Source organism: Megachile rotundata, chromosome 15, assembly GCF_050947335.1.
Source record: "Megachile rotundata isolate GNS110a chromosome 15, iyMegRotu1, whole genome shotgun sequence".
NCBI lineage: Eukaryota > Metazoa > Arthropoda > Insecta > Hymenoptera > Megachilidae > Megachile > Megachile rotundata.
Window position 1 is genome coordinate 8850578 of NC_134997.1, and position 11675 is coordinate 8862252.

Consider the following 11675-nt stretch of genomic DNA (forward strand, 5'->3'; position numbering starts at 1 on the left):
GTATTTAGACAAAGTCAGTTTGTTTATGTAGTCATTTGAAGTCTCTTTACATACGTAATAAGACGAAGTAAGTTTATTAATAACACGAGATGAAATTATTTACCCGTATCATGAAATGGCATGGGTCACACGAAACAGGTAATTCAATATGCAAGAAGCTAATAGATAGGTTGAAATCAATAGCCCTAGTGAAAGATCAGAAAGAAGAACGACGAAATAAAGTGAAAGCTTTCACGAAACGCGACGATAATTAAGGCGGCCCTGCCAACCTCGAAAGTACTTCTCGGCCCCTGGCTACTACGCCATACAGGCGAGTCTGTTATTCTCTTTCTCCCTCGTTCTCTTCGTTACCCGGCTCCCTCACCCCCGTATGGACTGAAACTCTCTCCTGCTTACTGCCTTTCCCTCCTTCCACGTCGTGTACCATCGTTCCTCCTCGCCTTCACCACCTCCCACATTCACCCACACTAACGCTACGCCCGACCTAAGGGTTGAAACCACCCTCCATTTCCAGTGGCAGCCAAGGCAGAGGCAAGCAGACTCTGGCTGGCAGACTGGCAGGCTGGCAGGGGATGTGCACGTCACCGTCTTACGCTATCGTCCCGAACAAACACCACGTTTCCAACCCCGCGCCTGCCAACCACCCTCCTGGCTCAACTCCGTACCGCCATCTCCAACCTCCTTTTCCGTCGTCCCCATCCCCCTAGCCGAGTTGTACGATGGTGGCCCAACCTTCGAGCATCCTTGCAAGCCTCGACGGTTCTACGTCCTACGTATACGCGTCACCGGGACGCGTAGGTCGTCTCTGGGGCGATCTACCGGCTCTTCCGGCATGGGCGGAGAAAATACGAAGGAGGAAAACGCAAAAAGAAGAGAGCGCAGAAAACGAGGATGAAAGAGAAGAGGAGAACGATGCCAGAAGGTAGGAGTGGTAGGTCTCACGTGGCAGAGTTCAAACGCGAAGAAGAATCTCGAGGTACCTCGAGGATAAGGGATGTTTCCGGCGCTCGAGTAAGATCGCTAAGGGAACTCTGAAGCGGTGCTACTTTCTACCCGTCTTTGTCTAACCCCTCGTCATCGCTGCACCCACCTCGTTCGCTCCTCTGCACATCCTACGTATCGATTCTTACGTAAGGGATGTTTTCTCGGTAGGTGGATCGTCGTAGGGCTACAGGGACCAGGATCAGAGAAAGAGGAGGATCCGGCTGACCTAGGCAGAATGTGATTCCGAGAGGGAAAAAACCGGTGCCTTGTTCCACCTTCAAGAAATGCTCGCTCAATGGCCGTGGAAGAGAGGATTGCTGTTTTTCGACCAGCTCGAACCTGACGATTTCCGGGGATTTAAGGGGATCGAACGTGCCCGTAGGAAACACACGTTTGTAAAGAAAATGGAAATGTCTCCTGATCGTACATGCCATTCAATTGATACTATAGATTCTACATTTTTTATTAATACCCTTTCTTCGTTAGATCCCTTGTTATTTTCCTACCTCCTACTTAAAAACTTTTCAAATTTGGGTCAAGCGGATTACCTACATGCTCTAATATTTAATACTCTGCCCTAAGAAGATATTTCGTTATCAAGATTTTTTCTGCACCCAAATTATTTATTAAATTTTATAATAAACTAAAGAAGAATTAAAATACATTAACATATGGAAGCAAACATAAATATCATACGAGCAAAATTAATTTTCTAAAATGCTAAAATAAAAATAATATGTTGGTAAAAACTGATGAAATAATAAAATACTAAGCCAAATAAAAACTCATGGTTTAAAAGAATATGAATTTTAATACATGTGATAATATGAAGTGAAAGAGAGTGTTCATTGATCGTTAAATTATCTGCAATTGGTTAGCCGGCTTAACAGACAATTAAGCATAAGACACGAAGGTGTTCGCGGAAGGCAAATGTAACATAAAATTGAATTTCACACTCGATGTGTGTACCCCATTAACGGGGTAACAAATTTGCAAACGGGAGGTCAACGACGTGTTCAAGTTCCTGCGATTTCGTGCTTCGACGCGAAATATTTTCGCTACGAGTCGGACGCGAGAACTTCAAGCAGGGTAATTAAATTAACGAGTGATCGATCATCGTTCCAGTAAAATCCAAGTCGAACGAGTTCACCTAATTTGCGAGATCGATCGGACCCTCCAGAAATATTAGGTTCACGTATGGTAAAGGTTGACACCCTCGAAATCGGTTGATCCGGGACGAAAAGCCACACGTCAACAATAAGTAGGGTGATTTTAATTCCCTCAGACCCTAAATACGTGAATGCGCTTAAACGTGTGTGAACTAATTTCACCCCTCTATATGTTTCATTTGGATAGAATTCATTGTTGGTACTTTTATCTTGATACTTTTTGAATTTTATATTGGGGATGAATTAGTGGGAATAGATTCTGTTTTGGTGTACAGTGTTTTGTATTTAGAAAAATAGATGTTGTTTCTGTTGAATTGATTTATTTTTGAGGGATAGACAAAAGCGTAAATCATTCTTAATTTTTAGCTCTGTATAAATGGACAATGTTTCAAAATAACGGGACGGAATCTTAGGAAGTTTACTTTTATAGGAAAATCGATTGTTACGAACCCTTAGTAAAATTAGATAAATAAATTACTTCACTAGTATAAGTGAACATTTTGCCTAAAATATTCGGATAGTCTAATAGAATTTACTTTCGCAAGATTCTTGGCTCACGCTCAAAAGCTAAATAAACCACCCTTAATATATTTCAGTACATAAATTTTTACTCCAGCACTGGAACTGAACACCTACTCTTAGAATAAACACATGGAATTTTACATAGAATTTAATTTTACAAGAAATTCGATTTTTCCTTACTTGTTACTCGAAAGGAAAGAAGTGCAACCCTTAATGAAATTTGATAAATAAATATTTTGCATTAGTACAATTAAATACTGACTAAGAATAATTATATACAACCCTGCAAATTTGACTTATACATGAAAATTAATTTAAACTTGCCTTACACTCGAAAGCACAGTACAAACCACCCTTAATGAAATTAGATAAATAAATATTTTCTACCAGTGCAATTGAACACTGGCTACTCTCAAAATAATTATATACAACCCTACAAATTTTACTTATACATGAAAATTAATTTAAACTTGCCTTACACTCGAAAGCACACTGCAAACCACCCTTAATGAAACTAGACATATAAATATTTTTTTACTAGCACATTTTACCACTGACTAGTCTCAAAATAATTATATACAATCTTACAAAAATTTTTTTACAAGATCACCAATTTATTCTTACTTGATACTCGACCACAGACAGCTGCAAACCACCCTTGATAAAATTAGAAGAATCAATATTTTTTACTAATAAAATATACACTGATTCTTACAGTAACCATATACAACCCTACAAAATTTACTTTTACAGAAATTCGATTTATTCTTACCTCGAAAACAAAACCACCCTTAATAAAATTAGATAAATAAATATTTTCTACTAGAGCAATTAAACACTGACTAGTCCCAAAATTATAAACCACCCTGTAAAATGTACTTTCACAAGAAATACAATTTATCCTTGCCTCATACTAAAAAACAAACAGCTGCACCCTTAATAAAATTAGATAACTAAATGTACATTATTGCAATAAATTATATTATTAGTGATTTGAAAATAACTGCAGAATCTTAGATTTAGTGTTTGAAGAGGATCGATTTATCCTTGCCTCACACTCGAAAACAAAGTACAAACCACCCTTAATAAAATTAGATAAATAAATATTTTCTGCCAGAGCAATTAAACACTGACTACTCTCAAAATTACACACCACCCTGCAAAATGTACTTCTACAAAAAATTCAATTTATCCTTGCCTGATACTAAAAAACAAACAGACTCGCCCTTAATAAAATTAGATAACTAAATGAATATTAGTGTAATAGTGGTTTGAAAATAGCTGTACAAAATCTTAGATTTAGTGTTTGAAGAGGATCGATTTGTCGTCGTCTCACGCAAGGAAACGAAAAGATTGGTGTAGGGGTGAGCCGGGGTTGGGTTCAGCCCTGTGCCATTTGCCACCTTGTTCCCTGTATTTATGCTAGCACGGAGATCCACCGTGTTTGCACGAGCTTTAAATCCTCCAGCAGCACCCCCCTGTCGGTGTTCTGCATCCTCGTGGAACACTTACACCTTCGACCTACGGCTTTTCACCTACGGAAACGAGGATAAACGCATACACGCACGCCGGCCATGATCGCCGTGATTTACCGACGCGAAGTTCACGCGCAGAAACTCGCTCCAGGCATTGGAAGTTAATTGCGTGGAAATTAATTGAGATCGTCGCGGGAACCGCTAGTCGCTAAATTTTGTAAGAGGCACGTACTCGCGAGCGATCGAGTCGTGTGATCGAAACATATGCAGCCACGCCGATAGTAATTACGCGAACGAATATGTCTCCTTTTTTTTTTTTGCTTAGAACCGTTATAATTTATGTAACGGCTTGCATAAGAAGTCTCGTGTAGATGATTAGGGAACGATGCTTGTTTCTTTCGCCGGTCGAAATAACGGGGAAAGATTCTGAAGTATCTATTTACGTTCGAATGCGTGCATTTAATAGTTACGAACAAGGAAACGAGTATTTAGGCTTCTGATCGTAATGATGCAACCGCTGAGAGACACGCGGCACGTGTAATTACTGATTTTTGGCTTTTATTGCATGAGAGGTTAGGAATCGGTAGCGACTTAAGTGCCGGGAAACCAAGTTCATTAGTTACGTATTTCAGTTCGTTTATCTTCGCTTTACATTCTTTTGTTGGATTTATATTTTTTTACAATGGTGTTTTAAGGCGGGGGGTTCTTTGGTTAAGTCAATTTTTGGGAAGAGTATTAAAATAGGTTGTTGAATTAATTTATTAGATTTTCAAGTGGGAACTGAAATATTTTGTAGGAAAATTTGAAATATCAAGCTATAAATTTTTTGTATTGCAGTCTAATACAATTTTATCTTGAATGAAGAATTTATCTGAAAGAACAGTTCATATTTTAGCAATTTTGCTTATAATCATGTACATAAAACATTATGACAATTCTAATTTTTAATAAATGAGAGACTGACATCATTTTGGGGCGAAAATTGCAAAAATTTTAGGAAAATTTGAAGTACGTATCAAGCTATAGATTTTTTTTATTGCAGACTAATACTATTTTATGTTGAATAAAGAATTTATGTGAAAGAATAATTTTCCATATTCCATCAATTTTGCTTGTAATACATAAAACATCAGAATAATTCTAATTTTTAATAAATAAGAGATTGAAATCAATTTGGTTAAAATTGTTAAAATTTTAATATAATATAATATTAGAGTGCGAGAGATACACTTTGGCGCCATATTTAGTTTCGAATCCCGTCACCGATGGCGCTGCAGCCCTGAACGTAATTTAGAATCGATTATAAATATTAATTTAAAGAACAAAATCAGTCAAAATGAACCTTAAAAAATATAAAACATTATTAAATATTTTTATATTTAATAATTTCTTACTGCTTTACAAATTTAATTCTTTGTCATGGAATTATTAAAGTAAAGTTCAATTTCATTTTCTTCTAATTCTCTTTATTCAAACTCATATATTATACACTGTTAGTAGGTATATTAGCATATTATTCACTTTTTATAACAATTCAGATTTTCAATCGTTCTACCATTTTCAAGATTTATTCTTATGTAAGGAAGAACTAGGTTCTAGTCTAACGACTGTGCTATACAAAATGGCCGCGTAAAACATTAATATGTCGCATTACACTACTGTGTTTTTGCTGTGGCAGATAAAATCTTGTGTGCAGTAAAATTTCATGAGAAAACCTCGATCTAAATATCTAAACCTAAATCTATCTAAATATCTAATAAACTATTTTCAACTGTATAAATAGATTATACTTTCTCTTAAAAATTACCAGAATTGCTATCAGTAGCCATAGTACAAAATTACTTTGATTCCAAATAAACGAAACAAAAATAAAATTCATTATATTACTGAAGCTTTCAATGAAAAAGCCATCGCATCACAGAGAAAAATTGTAACAAAGAATTTTTAAATAAAATTGTCAGAATTTTTAGAGTTATAAGAATTTTTGTAAAAATTGTAAGAACTTTTATAGAATTATTAGAATTTTTGTAAAAATTGTAAGAATCTTTGTAGAATTGTAAAAATCTTTGCAGAATAGTAAGAATTGTTATAGAATTATAAGAATTTTTGTAGAGTAGTAAACATTTTTGTAAAAATTGTAAGAATTTTTGTAGAATCGTAAAAATCTTTGTAGAATAGTAAGAATTTTTGTAGAATTGTAAGAATCTTTGTAGAATAGTAAGAATTTTTGTAGAATAGTAAGAATTTTTCTAAAAATTGTAAGAATCTGTGTAAAATAGTAGGAATTTTGATAAAAACTGTAAGAATTTTTATAGAAGAGCAAGAATTTTTAAACAAAATTGTAAAAATTTTTAGAATTATAAGAACGTTAGTAGAATAATAAGAATTTCGAAGGGGACAGTCCTAACGTTAAATACGCTGTAAATATCGAGAAAAAACGTAGCCCAGCAATTCCGCCCGCCAGAAATGGCAAACAACGAAAGTAATTCAGATTCACCCTCTGATCCCGATCCCCGTTGAAACATGACCCGTAACTACCACCACTTCCGCGTGTGCAGCCACTTTAATCCTTGCTTCGTGATCGAGCGTTCTCCAGGAAAGGCAAAGAAGTTTCTTTTACGAAACTCTCGTTAGTTTGAATTGGCGACAAACGTTGGCCAGGCGATACGATATACTTTCGGTCTTTCACTTTAGTTTTCCCCTTCGTCGATGTCGCCCCGCTTTCTCACGAAATATATCGCGCTCGTGATCGTTGTCATGTACGCAACAATTCTCCCTCGATGTCCTTGATGTAACTGACGACTTTCTATGTCTTCTTTGGGTTAGGTTTCCTATTTTCAATCGGCGAAAGTGAAAGTCGATACTCTGATGATTTTTGATCGTTTATCTGTGGTAAATATTATAAATTCAATTGGGTTATTTAGGGGGTTGGGTTATTTATTTTAGAGTAGTTTTTGAGTGAAAATTAAACTGGAAAATTTCTATTGTTTGACCACGTCAGTTTTCACTGTTAATTTTACCAGTCGATTAAATTTGCTTGCATCGAATTTTTAGATACAAAGACATCAAGGTTGTGATAGTTGTAACTCTTTGAAATTTATTTTTATTAATTCACTTTTGCTACTAAATCAGAATAATACTGTAAACTGAAGAAATATTGATAATATGAGAAAAGTTAGTTTATGTCAGAATTATTATGGTAAAACACTGTTAACTGTAGAAATAATAACACGAGAAAAGTTAGGTTATGTAAAAATTATTTAAGTAATTAACACTGTGAACTGTAAAAATAATAATATGAGAAAAGTTAGGTTATGTCAAAATTATTATAGTAATTAACCTCATAAACTGTAGAAATATTCGTTCTTAATATTGCAAGCTGAAGGAACATTGTTAAAATTATTTTAACATAACCTCACTCTATCTCATATTGTCAGTATCCCCTAATTTACAATACCACTCTAATTTAACCAAAAAAGTATTAATTAAACTAAACTGCTTTATTTGTTCAACTGAAGTTTTATTTTACAAATTCACACATTATAAATAAATGACAAGTATTTCAAATTTATAATTATACGATGTTCCACATTTCTATTAATACTTCAGTCACAGTAGTTTTAATATCATTAAAATCGTGATGTTAAAAAAATATCCGAATAAAGAAATAAATGTCATATTCAATTTCCGTTTATTCAATTGTCTCGTGAGTTCATATGGATTTATACATTTTTCATACGAAGTTGATAACTTTAACGTTGTATAAGGAAGATTTATTTGCGTTCGAGTTTATAAATGTCATATTCGTATACTAATTTTATAATACTTGTCGATAAATGTTTTTATATGGAAATAATCTGTTAAATTAGCTGTGTGACGGTTACAATGAAAACTGACATGTGTAACAAGGCTTTACAATAGTACAGACTGGTAAAAATATGGACTGTTAATTTTTTAATATCAGTTTTCAAATTGTGGTGCATGTCAGTGGTGCATAATTGTACTTGTGCCAGTCTTTCATTTTGAAAATTTTACCATTACAAATTTTTTATTTTTTCTACATCTTCTATATTTTATATTTCTTATATATTTTGTATATTTTACATAATTTTTATATTTTGTACATTTTGTAATTTTACATAATTTTTATATTTTATATAATTTGTATGTTTTGTATATTTTGTATATTTTATATAATTTTTATGTTTTGTATATTTTGTATATTTTATATAATTTTTGTTTTGTATATTTTGTATATTTTGTATATTTTATATAATTTTTATATTTTGCATATTTTGTATATTTTGTATAATTTTTATATTTTATATAATTTTTATATTTTATATTATATTATATTTTATATTATGTTATATTTCCTACATTTGCTACCCTTGCTACATATTTCACATTTACTATATTGCTAAATTTTCTATATCTACTATGTACTATAATATACCGTACTAATTAACAAGCTGACTTTAATATTTCAAACTTTTAATCAATACCTCCCAACATACACCGCTTTCAAACAAACCACCCCCTTTCAAATTCAACGAAATAATAGCTAACCCTAAAGCAACCAAAAAAAATTACAGCGTTCCACTATAAAATACGAAAAAATCCCCCGAACTTCGATTCAAGACGCTGCTTTAAAATGACCCAATTTCTCGAAACGATACTAATAACAGCGATGAACGCGGCATTGAAGCAAAAATTCATTCCGACTACGTATCTTCGCCGTGAAAAGGATAGAGCAAGAACGCCGGTGAAAAAGCAAGGAAGAAACGGGAAACAAACAAAACTGTCGTTCGCTGAGAACTGGACGAAAGTTTGCGCGCGGCACCTGTAAAAGCGCACCGGGGACGGACCGTAAAAAGGAGATCGGCGTTCCTCTCTGGCGAACCGCCATCTTTAATAATTTCACACTTGAGAAAAATGAACAGTCTATTCATAATCCTTTCCCTTGACGGGGATCCGTTCTCCCACCGAAAACCCGCCAAAAGCGATCTGCAACCCCCCTGTTCTCCCGCCCTCGTTTCTTCGTATCCCCGTGAAACGCTGCCGGGTGCTCATTCATTTAATTTCAGTCATTGCTGGCAGTCGCACCCCTGTCGAGCGACCGACAAAAAATAATTAGTGAAGCCTTACACCCCTCTGCCAACCTTCTCGTCAAACTACCTCGCTCTCACCCCACACCTCCCCCTATTCGACTACATCCTCCCTCGGTTACGACGGCGACAGCGACGACGACGACGACGACGACGGCGACTCGACGCCCCCTTTCAACCCCACGGGTACGTACCTTGCGCTCGAATCCTCTCTCTCCAACCCCTGCTAACCCAACCAACCAACGAACCACCCCTGCCTCCTCACCCCACCTTCACCTCTCTTGAACCACCCTCCTGAGCAGCAGCAGCAGCAGCAGCCGCCACTACCACCACCGTTCTACCGCCAAAACCCTAGCTCAGTCAGCCACCCCCGGTACACTTTATCTCTGTCTCTCTCTCTTTCTCTTTTACGTGCCGTCCCCCGGCCGCTGCGCCCCCTCGTCGTTGCTGTGGCCTCGGGCGGGATGATTCAGGCGCCAGTAGGGCGCACCCACCTTCAGCAGGGGGTGCGCTGGGTTGAGTTGGAACGGCGGATGAAGGCGGCGGGGTGGTCGGATGTGGATAGAGAAGGAAAGGAGAACGGGTGGATGGCAGCGGGTGGAATCGAGGGGGGCGAAGAGAACAGAGGAGAATATAGAGTGTGTCGGGAACTAGGAGGGTGGGATAGCCGGTCGGGGTGAGAGGAGAACGAGCTGCCAGAAGGTGGATGGAGTGAGAGTGTGGCAGAAGGTAGGATGAGGGCGGGAAGGCAAAAGGGGGAGAGATACGCGCACAGAGGGTGGTTTTCCTCGGTTGAGATATAGGCACCACCGACGCCGCGGTGGGTTATATCCTGGGCTAAGTAATACAAGGAAAAGTGCTACGTGAAGCCCTCCACCCGCCCCTCTCCACCCTTCGCTAGTACTCTCCTTCTCTATTTTTCCCTTTTCCCGTGCTACTCCGAGCGGGATCGTCCGTTCCCTCTTCCTCCGGGCTCCTCTCTCTCCCTCGCTTTTTATCTGTCTCTCTTGTTCTCTGTTTCCACGCTTTACGGTGCCGCAGCCTCGGCAGCACAGGTGTACGTCGCGATGCATTCTCGAGGGGAATGCGTTGCGTGGATAGGGGCCAGCTTTGTTGCGCTGACGAACAAGGCTGTAAACCATCGCGAGAATAAGTATGAAATGAATTACCGTTGGATGCTCATTAACGGATACTTTGACGAATTATGTTACGCGGATGGCAGGCATGCACCGAGCCGCAGGGAAATATCTGCCCGCAACCCCTCCGCGTCTGACGCCGGGCAAAAACTCTCGGAGATAATTTGTTTCGATCCTTTCGTGTCTCTGCACACGCTGTTCTTCCTTCCTGCTTTTCAATACCCTTGCGCTACCTGAATACCTCCGAATTACCGATACACCGGAAAACTATGTTTACGTGGTTTACCCCTTTATCCGGATTATATATTTGTTTAACGCCGATAAACAATTACTCTGGTGGCTCCAACTGATACACAATCACGAAGGTGTTATCTGCTGATTTTGTTTACCATATAACAACATGAATCTATTTGACATCTTTGACAATTTTTTGCGGGATCAAGATTTTTTGGATTATTGGATTTGTTCAAATTTATTAATTATCGATTATTTTTATAAGAAAATTATAAGATAAAATTTTAATTATAATTATAAGAAAAATATAGTCAGAGTATAAGAAAAATTTAATTCTCACTGAAAATCACATTTGGGGTCTTACTTTATTATTAACTCTCCAAGGTGATTTTTTATGCTTTAAACTAATTTGAAGCATAAATTTAATTTTTTTATTAAATCAATTTCTTACTAGTTTTTCCAATATGATTTATGATCATTTAAAACGTGACTTAAATTTTGAAGACTCATTAAAATTTAAGAATAATGAAATACATCGAAATGACCATGGGAAATAAAATTTGAAGTTAAAAGCTCGTTATCGCATATTTTTTACCGGACTATATATTTATTCAATAATTTATCCGTATAATTCTAGGATACTTTGTATACGTTCATCCCGACATATTAAACATCCATTTGTCCGCTGGATGGCATCAACACACAAACTGAAACTGATTTTCTGTGTTTACAAGTCGCATATGATATTAATCTTATCACCATTACCGCGTATATTGATTTTATCATCATTCTTATCACCATTAAAATTTATTTCAACAAAATATACGTATAATTAAACTAACTTGCATTTTTGAAGGTGCATTTTACAACTAATTAACAAATAATGAAGCATCGTCTCAATTAACCAGAAAAATTTAATAAATAATAAACTCATTTCAGAATCTGAAAAGGTCAAAATATAAAACGTAAAGTATTTGGCATTCGATGTAAAATATAAAAAGTTGTATTAATAATTAATTTGAGTCTGATTACTAATTAATTACTTCA

The 11675-nt window shown here is 36.4% G+C and overlaps 1 long non-coding RNA gene across 1 annotated transcript; it reads left to right on the forward strand.

Moving 5' to 3' along the window:
• The first annotated feature begins 404 nt into the window (after nt 1-404).
• On the forward strand, nt 405-1622 carry LOC143265941 (uncharacterized). Its single transcript, XR_013040714.1, has 2 exons — nt 405-922; nt 1153-1622. It is a non-coding gene; the product is annotated as an uncharacterized LOC143265941 (long non-coding RNA).
• The last annotated feature ends 10053 nt before the right edge of the window (nt 1623-11675 follow it).